The sequence below is a fragment of the Triticum urartu genome, chromosome 4A (assembly GCF_056163025.1).
Source record: "Triticum urartu cultivar PI428250 chromosome 4A, HENAU_Tu73, whole genome shotgun sequence".
In the NCBI taxonomy this organism is placed as follows: domain Eukaryota; kingdom Viridiplantae; phylum Streptophyta; class Magnoliopsida; order Poales; family Poaceae; genus Triticum; species Triticum urartu.
Genome location: NC_141876.1, coordinates 359243025 through 359251184, shown reverse-complemented (window position 1 = coordinate 359251184; position 8160 = coordinate 359243025). Strand labels below are relative to the sequence as shown.

Below are 8160 nucleotides of genomic sequence, written 5' to 3'. Positions count from 1 at the left end.
TTTTTACCAATTAAGTATTTTTAAATATTATTTTAGAATATATTTGACTTATACCAAATGATTTTCTAAATTATTTGTATCTTTTAAACCGTAACTTCGATTTTAACATATTATATATGAAATTTTATTAGAAAAATGTGTGGAATCTAAGTATGATGTTAATTTTACCTGTTAAATATTTTTAAAATATTGTTATGGAAGCAAACTTATAATTTATAGCGCAAGATCCTTTTTTCATACCGGCGGCGATCCAGATTGCAAATAAACACCCCACTATAATCATATAAGGAAAAGAAAAATATCGATAACTACACATGCATACCTCTGAAAAATGTCGTAGGGAAAAACAACAGATTTCTCATTGCGAGAGTGAGAAAAAACAAGAGTGAGAGAAAGCGAGAGAGGGGGGGAGGAGAGAGGGAGAGAGAGATGTCTTAGGATTAACCATATTCAACACACGTTTTTTGTTGTTTTGTGTGAACACCGAGGCCATCGCCGACGAGGGTGAGAAGGGGGATAAGCGGCAACGTAAATATGATATCTCGCAAAAATAAAGGAGACAGACCTATTGTTGTCTTGAGTGATGGTTGTTGAGTTAAGAGCGTGCGTTATGTTTTCTCTCCCGTTGCAACGCACGGGATTTTTTACTAGTTTAATTTAATAATAAACTAGATGTTGCCTGTGGTCGTACGTAGTTGGTATTTTTGCAAAAAAGTCCCCGATGTTTTAGTTATTCAACCCGTGGTCCATTTTTAAGTCAGAAAACGTTTCGTTGAGTACGGTTTCGATAAAAAACCCTGTAGTTTCATGTATTAAACGCGCGGTCCTTTTAAAGTGAGAAAACATTTCGTTCGTTTCTGGGCTTGGGCCTTACTTTTATTCGGCCTAACGCAAGGGTTGGAAAAAAAACACATGACACACGGGCACGTATGCATCGAAGGAGAGCCGGGGTACGGACGCCACCGCCGCCACCTGCGGATGGTCTTCCTGTCCGTCCATCCGCGCAGCCCACGCGGGCGAGCTGCCGATCTGGCTGGGCTGCCGGGCCACGCAACGGACGGCAGCGGTTCGAGCAACTCCTCGACGCAGGGGAAAAGGTTGGCGGCGCTGGAGTTCGTCGGAACGGGCAGGCGGCCGGTGGGTGAAGCGAGGCCACGGCGCCGGCGCGAGTAATACGGGCGGATCCGGGGGCGGCAGCGACCGATCTGGCTGCTGGTGCGGCGGCTTGCTCCGGTGGCGACGGCGTCCTGCTCATCCATAGAAAGAGAGACAGGGCATGAGGGAGAAAGGAATAAAGGAGAAGGAGCAGGGGGCGCAGAGTCAGGGAGGCGGTCGCTAGCGGTGGCAGCTCCGGCGACCGGCCGGCGGGCTTGCCAGGCAAGGCTATGGATTACGCTAGCCTGAGATTCAATAGAGGTATGTTTGATTTTTAGAATTGGGCTTAATAGCCTGTTTGCTGTGCTTCATCTTCTGAATTGGAAACCATGGTGTGCCTGAATATTTTTTCTAGAACATGATGCTTGAGTTGGTAATCATTCTTGGGTGATTTATCCTATATACTGATGGATCATCCTTTGGGGTGCATGACTTGAATGGATTTCTGAATTCCAAATAGTATGCTGTCGTGATGTTTGATTAGGGTCTTCTGTGAATCCGTACCAAAACCATGCTTGTAATTTGTTGTTCCCTCTCTCTAATCCGGGACAGACACGGTGATTCTGGTCGGAGCCGTGGCTACGTGATTCTGGTCGGCGTGCATCCATAGTCAGAGGACGCCGAGCCTTCCTCGCTGCCAGCAACATCAGCTCGTCTCGGCATGAGGTCTGCACGCTTACCTTGCCTTTCTAATAGAGACTGAACTGCAATTTTTGTCTGCGCTGCTTCTTAAGGTAGTCCATGGTTTGTACAAATAACCACATGTAAATCTTAATTTAGTTGATATTGGAAAAGATTGTTTCTTTCGAACCATATATGTGGAGCAACTAGAAATAGTACGTATGTGATTTTCCCAGGCTCCCACATTAGACCAGTGCTCTAATGTTTGTTCCAGGTTGAGCATGGCAATAATGTACAGTTTGAACTTCGTGATGGCAGAACTTTTTTGCCTTGAAGTATTCTGTGAATTACACCATGAATAGCAACAACATCAGGCCATTTGAGAGAAGGGGTGTCCCTGGAGTTCTCCCTAAATCTTATTGCATTCTTAGTGACAATGAGGAATTATTATTCACTTGAGAAAATAAAGATTAAATCGGTGAGGCTCTCAAAAATGAAATGACTTTCTGAGCTCGGCATTGACTTTTTGAGCTAGATATTGACTTTGAGTAGCACAATATAGGTCCTATCTGAAGCCTTCTGCGTGCCTGTTACAATGATCGTTTCATTTTCCTTTGTATATTAACCAGCGAATATTATTGTCTGCTATAACTGCTGAAAGATGTCATATTCTTTTGTTATAATGGTGTTTGCAGTAGGAGTGTATGCCTCTCATTCAAAGAAGAGGCTCAACAATCTTTTGGATGGGCTTATGATTACCACATATATGATCTTATGAAGCAGGAGTTGAGAACTACAAAATCCATATATTCCTAGAATGGAGCTGGTTGAAGTTGGGCCTTCAATGGACATGGTAGTTAGGTGGCACCGTCGTTTAGTAAAGCCAATTTTTGATGAGGAAATGCACCAAAAAAAAGTTTAGTGGAAGTGGATTAGATTGTTTTGTAGTCATATGCTCTTGAGAAATTTTGCGCTTTCTTTATTTCTTCTGATTATAATTCTTTGTTTATTTCTAACTGACATGATATGCAAAAGAAAATCCTGTGATTTGTTTGCCCTCTCATTGACCATTTAATTTTTCAGTCATAGCTATATACAAAGAAGTATTGTACATATAGTCAAGGTTTTTGAGTCGCCTAGCCAAGTCGAGTCGCCATGCCTCCGACTAGTGGCTCGCTGCGATTAGTCTGCGACTCGTCGTGATTAATCGCCCCAAGTCGCCCCAGGTGTTAAGAGGAGGAGGAGGAGGGGGAAGAGGAGGAGGAGGAGGGGGGAAGAGGTGTTGTTGCAGGCGGAGGAGGGGGAAGGCAGCTGCTTGGAGTATAATTCAGCTCGGAGAAGGCAGCAGCAGCTCGTAGGAGCAATGGAGGCGGCGATTCTGATGTGGGATGGGAGCACGTGTCTTGCTCCTCCTCTGTTTCGTGCTAGAGAGCTGGCCCAATAGGCCCATTATGTAACCCTAGCTTCCAGATAAAAATCCCAACCGTCCATATGCTCTAATCTGAACCGTGCATCTGCTCCCATGTGCCTTTCTCCTTCGTCTCTTCCGTGCTTCTCCTCGTACAGGCGGCGCACTCTCCAGCTTCGTCTCCTCCTCCCCTCCCTCGAACTCTGGCCTCCTCACCTTCCCAGTCTTCCCTCCCTTGGCCTTGCTGAAGCAAGCCGCCCTGCTCTGAGGTCCTAGTCACCCGACTAGTCGTCGACTAATCGTCGACTAGCCTACCAGTCGCGCGACTCGCTCCTCAAGCCAAGTCGCCTGCGCAAGCCAACCTCGCTCCAACAACTTGGCGATTAGTCGGCGATTAGTCGGCGACTCAAAAACCTTGCATATAGTTTTGTGTTTTCGGAAACGTCTAAAGGCTTGTTACATGCATCATTTTCTCTTCCATATCCTTCATCTGAAACTGAAAATATGAACCATTTTGTTGATATGAACATTAGTTGCAAGGTGAATAAATAGTGGTCGACGATGTGGCTGGATGTACATGAGCATATGTTTTATCTTTGACGCCATTCATTTTGAATCATTAGAATAATAAAATAGGTTTGTTTGGATAATTATTTTCCAGGTTTCTAGACACATTTATTTATCTATTTTGTATCCACACATATGTTTCCCTAAATAAAATGACTGTACAATTGTGTGAACTGAGTGGCTGGTCGTTACTGTAGATTAAATTTCTCACATTAAGAATCTTTGCCTGATGCTACAAAAAAAATCTATGTTTTGTAGCAGGATTAATGATCAAATATATCCTTTTTATTGTAAATATTTTAGTCTGCTACTTTGTTCATTAATTTTTCTGGGTATTTATGCTTAAGTTTTATTTCAAAGCAAAATCATATTGAGCTATCTACAAGTTAGAATTGTCCAAAACGGTTTTTGTAACATTGTATATCATGTGTTTTCTCTTTTATTCATAACATAATATGCAGTCACACAATTTATATCTCGGTTGTGAATTCCAGAGGGAAGGATAGCCTTCCTGGCAGTTAGAGCTTCGTCACTTGCTGATCTAACAGTATAGACAAGCAATGCAAGCCAACCAAGAAAAATAGTTAGGGAAGCACCGAGTTCGCCGGAGGTAGCAGAACGTTTGTCGAGCCATCCAATATTGCCAACGGTGGCTACACCAGAGGTATGTGATGCCTCGACCACCCTCAGAAACAGCCTTGCTATTCCCCCTTCCCTTTCTTCTTGAGATTGTCGTATCATCGTCTCCCTGTAATGTGATGTAGCACTGTACTATGCACTTCAGCACTAAGCCCAGAACCTAGCTAGCTTACTTGAGGGTCGGCTCCGGATTTTGACGATTGTGTTTGTGTATAATTTGTGAGGGGCTGTAGAGAGTCAATTAACAAGTCAATTAATACAAACCTGTTTTTCTCTACGGTCCTCTGAACATACTCGCTATAAGAACATATATTTCAATATTTGAGCACTGAAAAAATTGTCAAATTGACTGGCTGCCTTGTGAAGAAGTAGCAAGAACGAACTCAGGAAATTCTGCAAATGATATCAGCATTGGTTTGTGTAGAACTGTGGATGTTTCTCTTGCAAGTCTAGGTTTTAGACAAAAAAAATCCTGCAGTTGTTTGGGTAATGTTTTTTTTTTGTTAGGAATTAGGAGAATTGTTATGTACTCCCTCCGTCCGAAATACTTGTCATTGAAATGGATGTATCTAGATGTATTTTAGTTGTAGATGCATCCATTTTGATGACAAGTATTTCCGGACGGAGGGAGTAGTAAAATTACCAAAATTCTTACAAAATATTCTGCAAGTTTTGTTTGCCGCTGCTCAGTCAAGCAAAGCCAACTGCTCGCCACTATATGTGGTTCTCTTGCCATGTCATGGGGTGCAACCACAAGTGGCACAAGACTGTAGTTGTGGTGTTCTAAAATTTACTGATGTTGATGTTTCTTTTCAAGATTGTGGTATTGTTTACCAATTTGGTCCCCGGATTATGTACTCATTTCCTTTTCTATTCTTTGTAGATAATTTGCTTCAGTTAATCGAACTACATGCTGAAACATGTGTATTGTTTCTCAATATATTGGGCATCAATTCACCCCTCATGAGATCTCTGAATTTTCTACGCATATTGTATTTGCTGAATTATTTCCTCCAGATAACTATGCTTGGATTCACAAATGCGTGCAATGCTTTCAAGTAGAGGTTAGTTCAATACTTAAGTTGTGATATTCCACTTTCAACTTTTTGGTCCTAGAAGTGTAATACTTGGTAGGTTAGCTGCAAAAGCGGAATGTATATGGCCTGAATTTATATTTCAGAGTGTATAATCTGATTCAGAGTATTTTGACCCCTTGCGTTCTAAAACATTTTGTTGTATCGTTCTGTCCTGAAAGAATAGAAGCAAAACATGGTCAGTAATAGCACAACCAAAGTTTGTGAACATATCATTATAAAATGGTCGGTTGGATTGAGTTTTGTATGGATTCTACAAGGGCCATCTCTATGGAATTACAAATTAGCTTTACATTTTTATGGATGGGTTCATTGTCTTTGGATTGCCCACGTTCGGATGTGTTTGTGATCAAGTGGACACCACGACCACCATTAGTAGGGTGGGAACGAGAGTGTGTGATATTTTTTTCTTTTCCTGTTGCAACGCACGGGCATTTTTGCTAGTGAGTAATAAATCGTTTACAATAGCTGATGATCAAATGAAGCCCGGCATAACATCATCATCCCACATATTGGATAATCTAGATCTAATGAGGGCGGCTGAAGCTCGGCTCATCGTACACCCGTCCATGTAAAGTGAATTCAAACAAAAGTAGCAAAAATATATGAAAAAAATTCACATCCAAAAGGCTTGAATGTGCCAGGAACGTATAAATTTCGTGGTGAAATGGCATTCGAGGAGCTTTGGACAAAAATAATAATAATCAACTCCCAAATAATAAACTTTGTTAAAAGGCAAAGGCACTTTGGAGACTGATATTGCTTCTTTTTGTCTAGAGCTCTTTAAATGTCATTTCACCATGGAAATTTACACACTCTTAGCGCATCTGAGTATCTTGGATGCTCAAAAGATTCAGTGTTTTTGAAATGATTTTGCTATTTTTTTTCAAATTCAATGTTCATGGGGAGCAGATGAGTCTGAGCTCGGCAAAATTGTGGACATGACCCCCGCCTTCCCGGAGTCACGGGGAGCCCCCCAAGACATCGATCGCATCCCCACAGCCCTCCGGAACCCTAAGAACGACAAAGGCGGAGCCGTTCCATCGCCTGACAACGAACACCGGCGATCACCGGGAGTGAGCGAGCTCGTGGCCATGTCCTTTTTTCGTCCATAGATGCCTATTTTGAGCCGTTCGTTTGCACACGAAGCCCCGCCATCGCACGCGTACTTCGGCGAGCACCCAGTCGTCGCCTCCATCACCCTCGACACATGCTGACGACACCTGCAACTTCGTCGTGCCACACCGCACTCGTACGCGCCCTTCCCCGTGCCCTAGGACCATCGGAATTGAAGGAAATATGTCCAAGAGGCAATAATAAAGTTGTTATTTTATATTTTCTTATTCATGATAAAGGTTTATTATTCATGCTATAATTGTATTGATCGGAAACCTAAATACATGTGTGAATACATAAACAAATACCGTGTCCCTAGTAAGCCTCTACTAGACACTGGTGCAGAGACCTGCTATACAAATAGTTTTTAACCCCTTTCCGCGACGGCGTTTGGAACCGTCGCCAAGTGAGTGTGGGCGATAGGGGGTCCTTCCCACAGGACCCAGAAACCGTCAGGGATAGGCCCTCCTGGCACACAGGCTGGGGCAAAATGAGCTCGTGTGCGATCTGGCGAGGCATCAAAATCCAATCGTTTCTGTTCGTATGTACATCCCACACGGCGAATCCTAGAAAAACATTTTCGTTCATATGTACATCACACATTTTTTGTGTGGAAACATTTGTGCAAGGTGGCCTAAGGCAAACCGTTCTTTGCCGAAAACCGTGTGTGTTTGTTAGTTGATCGAACACACCTACTTTCTAGAAGCCATGTGGGTTGTTTGCGTTCATTGCCCACGATGCTGTCTGAGTAACCGCCTGCAATAGAAAACCCCAATAACCAGGGTAATTATCCTATTATTGAAAATTCATGTACTAATCAAATTGATATTTCTTATAAAACACACCAGATATTTCATATCTGTATAACGGCAACCAGGATTTCATAATCGAATTACATCAGATAGCTTCGGCACTCAGTTACGCCATTACACAATAGCACCAAGTTTCACATGAAACATCGAAAACCTTTGGAAAGTAGCATCATACATGGTAAATAGACAGATGAATCCCATCTGGGAAACTACAGAAGTGGAAGGCAAATATTGAGCCTTCAGTGATGTTGAATGTCCTTGCAAATTTAGGCCAGTGGCTATGGATAATTGCCAGCCCAACCTTCGTCCTCTTCAAGAAGACTTCAATATTATGCCATGGGTGTTGAATGAATACCTTCCTCACCTCTTGACCATGCAGGTGGTTTGAAAGGTAATCATCGGTGAACTGCTTTGAAAAGTACTGAAAACAAAGATATGCATAAATCGCTGTTATAAATTTTGAAATGGCGCAAGGGGTAAAAACAAGGTAAAAGAGTGAGTACCATCCTATAGTTGACTGATGTCTTCTTCATTGTGCAAACAAAGATTTTGCTGTTATTCGTCGCAAGTTTCTTCATCCTAACAATCTTCCTGAGTTTCTTGACTTGACTGATATTCATGGACATCTCATTTTCCCATATGCAAAATGAGTCAAACAGTGGGTCTAAGCCTTTGACAGCAGGACCTACATGTGCAAGACCAAATTGTAAGAAACCTAAATATTAGAATGATTCCTGCAACCGCATAA

At 42.4% G+C, this 8160-nt stretch overlaps 1 long non-coding RNA gene across 2 annotated transcripts; it reads left to right on the top strand.

Moving 5' to 3' along the window:
* The first annotated feature begins 901 nt into the window (after positions 1 to 901).
* On the top strand, positions 902 to 5584 carry LOC125551730 (uncharacterized). 2 transcript variants are annotated; one of them, XR_015601140.1, is made up of 4 exons: positions 902 to 1416; positions 1708 to 1821; positions 2472 to 4415; positions 5274 to 5584. It is a non-coding gene; the product is annotated as an uncharacterized LOC125551730 (long non-coding RNA). The 2 variants fall into 2 exon arrangements; XR_007303076.2 differs by having other exon boundaries at positions 1708 to 4415.
* The last annotated feature ends 2576 nt before the right edge of the window (positions 5585 to 8160 follow it).